Raw genomic sequence first — 8,238 nt, forward strand, 5'->3', positions numbered from 1 at the left:
CTCACTTTTAATCTGGAGGTGTCTTTAGGTCTAAAATGAGTTTCTTGTAGGCAGAATACAGATAAATCTTGTTTTTTTATGCATTCTGATTTTTTGCTTTCTCAGGCTTTACATTTCCCTCCACATCTCCTTCCCCTCAGTCCCTCTATCCTTCTACCATCCTTTGTTCAACCCCACTCCTGTGCTTTTAGGTCCAATAGTCACATCAGAAAACCCAGACAAAACTCATGTCCACCCCAGACTCTAGGTCAGCCTCAGTCTTGGTTAATAGAAAAGTCTGGAAGACAGGGTGGAGCAACAGTTCAACCTTTGTCCCTGGTTGTGATCTTGGGACTGTTTTTAATTTGTGGTCTTTGCTAGTTGTTCTCCATTTGCTTACCCCAAATCCACTCTGCTTAACCTGCTCAGTACCATGAAGTTGACTCATGTGGAACACCTCACTCAGGCTCCATTGCCAAGTGACTTTCAGCTGGTTTGGCCAATGGGAGGAAGTGCAGGAGGTAGAGAATGGCAGTAAAAAGAGGTCATGGACTTACCTGCTCCCTTGGTGCACCTTCCAGCATCCATCATGACTATGGTTCCTGCCAGACAGTTGTTCTTCTACAAGTCAGATCCCACTGGGCTCAGGTGATACTCCTTTCCTCCCTTCACCCTTCAGCCCTCAGGGTGGTAATAGCCTTCCACCGTTGGTTGTCTCCAGGTTCTTCATGACCTTGTCTGCTTCCTTGACACTGACCATGAAGTCTCTTTATTTGAATGGCTTCCTAGCAAGAGCCTTACCAGTTCCTGGTCAAACCATCTTCTCCCTTCTCCTTAGGTGCTCATTTTCATTCCTTACCTGATATTTTGGGTGTTTCTGGGAAAAGGGTTGGTGGCTGCTGTACTGTGCCACCTAGATCTCTCTTTCAGGACTGCAGCACTCATTCCCCTCTTGGGGGAGGCGGTCATGGCTGATGGTTCTCATGGTTGTGTCCTTCTTCAGGAATTTCCCTCAGCAGAAGAAAGCCACCTTGCCCAGGGTCACACCCTTCCCCATACAAACATGGTTCATATCCAGTGGTCCACTGATCAGTGGGGTGAGGGGTAAGGTATATAAAGTGAAATCTCCTTGCTTCAGGGTTAGAAAACCTCGAAGGGCCTTTCCAGCTCTATCTCTCCATGTGGGATTGGCTGAAGATTTCATTGACACTGCATTGCTATTCAACTCCTCTGCCCTTCATTCTTCCTATTCTCCCTCATCAGTGCTGTTCCTGACAGCACTCCCCAGTAAACTTCTTGGGCACACACCCAATTGTAATTTTTTTCCCCCAAGAACCTGTCCTGAGACAATGGGTTCCTAATGTCCAAGACGTAGTTTCTCAACTCCATGCTGCCAGCCTTTGAAGACAGTGCTTGCCACACTAGACCAAACTTCCTTCTGTCGAGTCCTAACCACAGTTTGCCACTCACCTGTCTGGATCTCCCACTTGTCCTCCACCCGTCAGAAATCCCACTATTTGGTTCTCTCTCCCTCTGTGACTAGAGAGTCCAGTGTCTCTGGTTTGAACCATCTCATCACCAACTGACCTCTGGCTCAGATGTTCTTATAAAATAATAAAAATGTTTCTCAGTTCATACTATGTGCTGAACACAGTGCCAGGTACTAGGGACACAGAAATTGATAAGAAGTAGTTTCTGCCTCTGAGGGTTCAAATCCCAGATATGCCACTTTACTAGCTGTATGACTTTATTAAGGAGACTAAGAAGTGGCTAGAAAGGTAGGAGGAAGATTCAAAGAGAATGGTGCTCTGGCAGCCTCCTCAGGGGGGAGGGAGAGATCAACTGTGTTAGATGCTGCTTGATCGGTTAAATAACATAAACACTGAGAATTTTCATTGGCTATGGATACACAGATGTTACCAGAAAGCTTGACAAGAGCTGTTTTAGTGGAGCAGTGGGGGCAACAACCAAACTGTGGAGTAGGCTCAAGAGGGAAATGGGGTCAATGATGCGGAGATGGAGTGCATGATGTAGAGATACAGTTTTGCTGTAAAGGGAAACAAAGCAATGCAGTGGCAGATCATAAGAGGAACAGGAGATTTTGGAACAAGTATTTTTACCATTGAAATGATCAAGAGGAGAAATTTTGATGATTTGGGGATACAGCTGCTGGAGTGAGAGGAGATAGAGATGTATCTAGTGCACAAGTGAGGATGCTACTCTTAGGAGCGTGGAGATGAAGTGTAGGAGGACAGCGGCAAGCAGGCTCATAGACAAGAGACTGACCTTCCATTGCTTCCATTTTCTCGATGAAATAAGGAGAAAAGTCAGAAGCTAAAGTGAGAAGTTGGGAAAAGGCACGAGTGATTTGAGGACAAAAGAAGGGTGTAGATAGTCATTCTGGGGAATGGATAGAGAATGAGATGACTAGGGCTTGTAAATTGGGTTGTTCGGATGATTCAATTAGATAGTGAATGAAAAGCATTTAGTACGATGCCCTCTACATAGTGAATATATTTAAAAATAGTTATTAATTAAGTCAATCTGGTGATGACCTCAAAGTACTTTGAGAATATGGAGGAAACATGCCTCCCAGGAAACCTGGGGAGCTATCCCCAGAGTTGACAAATTCAGAGCTGGTCTTGAGGAAAGAAGGAACAACGTAACAAAGAACAATACGTACTACACATAGTACTGCTACTGAGAATGAACCAGCTGGTGACCTGTTTGCATAAATAAAGTTTTATTGGAATGCAGTGATACCCATTTTTCTACAGACTGTCTATAGCTACTTTCACACTATACTGTCGGAGTTAGGTAATTGCAATAGAAACTGCATGGCCTGCAAAGCCATGATAGTATTCACTATCTAGTTTTTTACCAAAAAAAGTTTGTTGATCCCTGAACATGGAACTAGATAAGGAGTGATTGTGGACCTAAGAAAACAAATTAGAGACACAAACAATATCATTATAGAATGAATCGACTAGAAACAACGAGGAAGAAAAGCAATACCACTAGAAATAGAATTGCTGACCTAGAAGAAATTGCTAAAATCATCAATAGCCAATGTAGTTCAGAGAGGAAAAAACTCCTGGATTAAAGCAATCAAAAGGAAAACAGAAAAATATTGACAAATCTTACTCTCCAACTCTCCAGAAATTTAGAACAGCTGAAGATGATCTCAAGGATATTTAGTATTCCTAAAGTAGAGAATCATAAAAAATATGGAATAGAAAGAGTAAGAATTAAGGTAGAATAAAAGAAATTTTCCAAAAAATGCAGAAAGAATTGAATCGGTCACCCCCTTTTTTTTTTAATTTTTTTTTTTTTAACGTTTATTTATTTTTGGGACAGAGAAAGACAGAGCACGAATGGGGGAGGGGCAGAGAGAGAGGGAGACACAGAATCAGAAGCAGGGTCCAGGCTCTGAGCCATCAGCCCAGAGCCCGACGTGGGGCTCGAACTCACTGACCGCGAGATCGTGACCCGAGCCGAAGTCGGAGGCTTAACCGACTGAGCCACCCAGGCGCCCCATGAATTGGTCACCCTTAAAGATCATACCATGTTCCAGGAAATCTTGATCTAGGACAACGCACAGTGAATCATATTCTGATTCAGTTTTAAGAATCGAGAAAATCTTCAGGTATCCAGGCATAAATTGCAAATGATCCACAGGGATAAAAATTTGTGAGGAATCAGATTTCCCCACAGCAACAATTAATACCAAGACACAATAGAATAATACCCATAAAGCTCTGAAGGGGAGAAAATATTGTCATTTTTCATAATCTCTCAACCTTAAAACAGTAGCTCCCAGACCTAGCTGCACATTAGGATCTCTGGGGAAATTTAAAAAATGTCCCATGTTCAGAGGCCACCCCAAATCAGCTGGATCAGAATTTGAGTAGAGCCTGGAGAAGGGTATTTTGCAAAAATTCACCAGGTGACTCTAAGTGAAGGTCAGGATCCTCAAAGTGTGGACCCTGGTTCAGCAGTAATGACCCTGGAGCTTGGTAGAAATGCTCAGTGTCAACACCTACCCTAGACCTATAGAAATAAATACAGACCTATCTGTATTTTAACAAGCTGTCTAGGAAATACAGATTTGAAGTTTAAAAGGCGTGAGGAAGAATCTCTCTCTCTCTTAACATTGTGTTCACTTTATTGTCATAAGGACTCACTGGCTCTGAGAAAGGGTTATCTTTTGGTGTGGTGACTTACTGGTCCTTAGAAGACCAGGGAGTAACCACTGTGTGAATGACCAAGTGAAGCAGAGGCCAGAGCTAATGGAGAATGCCATTCAAGTCCCAAGGTCTCTGTTTATGACCTAAGCTCAAGTTTCCCCTGCAACAAAGATTGTATTTGGAAGCTCCTTTTGTTAATTCATCTTTAGAAGACTTCACGTAGGTTCTTCTAAGTTGACAAATGCCATAGATCAGAACCAGAAGTTTCTTGCAGAGGAATCTTCAGGACAGAATATCTCTTTTAGGAAAGAAGGTCTAGATCTAGATTAAGAGATAAATCTACAAAGATGGATCTAAATATAGATTAATAAATTTTTTAAAAACTAATAACATTTGGATTTTAGCAATGTCTTCTGTTGCATTTAAATTTATTTTTCTTATATCTGAGTAAAATTAAGTTGACTGACTTTTACATAGCATGCATAGAATGATCGCATTACAATAAAAGTATTTCACCTAATGTTATTTATGATTGGTGAGATTTGAGGTGTTATTTGAATATTCTCCTTCTGCACTGTTGAAATTTCTGGAAATGTAAATTATTCTTCCAAAAATACTAACGTTATTTTTCTAATTAAAAAAAAAAACCCCTGGGGGTGCCTGAGTGTCTCAGTCGGTTAAACACCTGCCTTTGGCTTAGGTCGTGATCTCACAATTCATGGGTTTGAGCCCTGCATTGGGCTCTCTGCTGTCTGCACAGAGCCTGGTTTGGACCCTCTGTCCGCAACCCCCCAACCCTGCACACCTCGCCTGCTTATGCACTCTCTCTTGCTTTCAAACAAACAAAACAAAACAAAAACAAAACCCCTCAATTCGTTAATTTGATCAGGATGATCAGAATCTGTGCACCAGCTCACAACAACCAAATTCACAGAGACAGTGAATCAGAATTGCAATACATTAATTAACATACCCATTCCTAGATCTAAGATATGTCATCCAGACAAGGCACCTACTTTTTGGTGACTATATTTACTCAGGACTCTAAACTACATATGAGAGGGCTACTTAATGAACATAGAATTAGAGAAAAGGCAGTGAGTCTTATCTTCTTAGGAAATTTCCTTGAAACTATTGTTGACTATCATTCAGTCTTTCACTGAAGTAATTATTCTTTCTAAAGAACTGCTTTCTCGTCCTAAAATCAAAACTCCATCTTCCCATCCTAAATATTTACCGTAAGTTACAGTTTCCCAAGATTATGATTGATATTGCTTACACTGGAGGAATTTCCAAATCACAAATGCAAAAAGACCATTTCTGGCAAGATTGTTTTCAATCTCAAACATAAATTTAACATCGATGGTAAGCTACAATATCAGAAGTTGGCATCTCATACTTATCTCTAAAATCTTGGATTTATCTCACTTGGGGGTTGTTTGAACCTTCTGTGTACTAAATACATCCTGTTCACTGGAACAAAAAGAGTACACACAATGTAAGGAAGTAGAGCCTGTGGGGCTTTTCTTCATTTCAAAGATTTAATGAAAAATGTAAGTCAAATTAAATTCCATCCAAGGCTTAAGAGGTGATTAATTATTGTCAGTATATCTCATATCTTTGTTTATTAAAAAGACATAAACATTCCACTCCTTTCTTGCATTGGCCTGCATTGAACTCTTTCATGGGGGAGATGGGGACAAGAGACTTTACACTCTACTAATATAAATGCTACAGGATATGTACGTGTCATAACTTAGGAAGTCAACTCAATATCAAGAGATATTTTTCCCTGTGGAAAGACTGTCTCCCTCTAAATTTTAAGTAACTAAACCATGATGTATCAACTAAATTTAAGTTTTTAAACAATTATTATTCTAGGGGTGCCTGGGTGGCTTGGTCAGTTGGGCATCCAACTTCAGCTCAGGTCACGATCTCATGGTTTATGAGTTTTAGCCCCATGTCAAGCTCTGTGCTGACAACTCAGAGCCTGGAGCCTGCTTCAGATTCTGTGTCTCCCTCTCTCCCTGCCCCTCCCCACTTGCTTGCTCACTCTCTCTCTCAAAATAAATAAATAAACAAACAAACAAACAAACTTATTATTCCATTAAGTTTATGTATATAGGCATTGAATCCTACCAGGTGAGAATCCTAATTCTCCTGTTTTCAAACTAGAGACTCAGTGTAAAACAAAAACCCTTTATTTCTTTCATTTATAAAACAAAAAACATCACTTACTTTTTAGGGTTTTCATTAGGTTTGCAAAGTAATATTAAATGTTTAGAGTACATACTAGGAGGTCAATAAATGAAATCCATTTGATAATCAAAGATGTTTAGAAGTGCTCATCCAAATAAGAGGTCATCAAATTTTCATTTGAGAGAAGCTTTTCTCCTGTTTCCCATTTCTCACATCACTGGCCATGCTTGGAGTAAGTGATCAGAAGATAGAAAAAGTATTGGTAATATCTTAATCATTCTCAATTGAGATTCAGATGTAAGCACAAACATACCCACCTAAGTTTCCTTGGTTATCCCCCTAGGAATGAATGCATCGGGATAATGCAGACAAACACATACATATTCATAATGTATTTATACATTAATACAAAACAGTCAAGGATATGCAATACGTTCATTCTCCCACATCTGTGGTGGTTTCTTTTATTCTTCTGTTTGTGCTTTCTTCCTATTTCCTCCCATCCCTTATGAATTTGGGCTCTCTTCTCACTCTACTTCTTTTTATTGGAGAAAACAGCCTACGCTATGCAAATGTTTCTCCAAGTTCTAATTCTAGTCAGTATCTTTTTCCAGAACTACATATCTGCTTCCAACTACCTGTTTGGCATCTCTGTCCTGATGGCACCCTACACTGAATATACCCAAAGCTGCATTCATCATCTTATTCCCCTCAAAATGGGACCTCCTTCTGAGAATCTTATGTCTAAAATTAGAAATGAGATGGTTTGGAGTCTTCCTCTACTGATACCCTATGTCTAATCAGTTAATCATAAGTCCTTCACCGTGACATCTTAATTATCTTGTCTCTCCTTCCCATTCCCATTTCTACCTTTCTACTGAGAGAGTCTTACCTCGATTTTTGTAACAATCTCCTAAATACTTTCCCTACCTCCAGCCCCTTCCCATTACCATCTGGCCTACACATTATACCTGGATGCATCTTCCTAAATCACAAAAGCAGTAATTTACCTTCATTCTTAAAATCGCCCATTGTGAAACAGAGGAAATATAAACTCATGCTTGGCATCTAAGATGCCCTACCAGGTATCATCCAGTTATCTTTTGAACCCTATCGCCCTCGATTCTTTTGACCCCGAGGTTGCATAAATGAATGGCCCCACAAAGGCAGATCTAGTTTGCACGTGAAATTTTCTTTGACCCACACATGGTTTATAAATTGTGAATGTTAGTTGCTTATTTCAATTAATTGCTAACATTTACACATTCTTGCAACTTTGGGGCTATGTTGCCATATGACACAAAGCTGGGCAATGAGTGCCCTTTTAAATGCAATAGCATGGAGAAACATGCCCCAGCTCACCAGAGCCTTCATCTGATTGGTTCTGTATCACTCAATCTGGTACTGGCTCAGTGCCGTAAGCACATGAATTTATGACACTTGCCTTATACTACCTAGTGCTCCAGCCAAATGCATCATTCCCAAACGCACAACTGTCTTTGCTTATGTTATTCAATCTTTGTAGAAGATCTCCCTACCTCTTTCCTGTCTTTAAGGTCCATTTCAAACACTGTATCTTCCATGAAGCTTTTTCTGACCACCCAGCTGGATGTTACTGCCCCATTTTTGAGCCTTGGTAACACTCTGTGGTTCTCCTATGGCCTGTATCCCGCTCTTCACTGGATTAGTCATTCGTATCCTTGACTTCTCACCATTTCTCAGGGAGGTGTATTGATGACGCTTGTCCCCCACTCCACAAGGCTTTCTGAAGGAGGGGTTCTCCTCTTGACCTAGACCTTCCCTCCTCCTCCCCAAAGAGAGGGAGCAAGTCTCCATCTCTGATGTGGAGGGTGAGCTTGTCAGCAATGCCCGA

The sequence above is a fragment of the Panthera leo genome, chromosome F2 (assembly GCF_018350215.1).
Source record: "Panthera leo isolate Ple1 chromosome F2, P.leo_Ple1_pat1.1, whole genome shotgun sequence".
In the NCBI taxonomy this organism is placed as follows: domain Eukaryota; kingdom Metazoa; phylum Chordata; class Mammalia; order Carnivora; family Felidae; genus Panthera; species Panthera leo.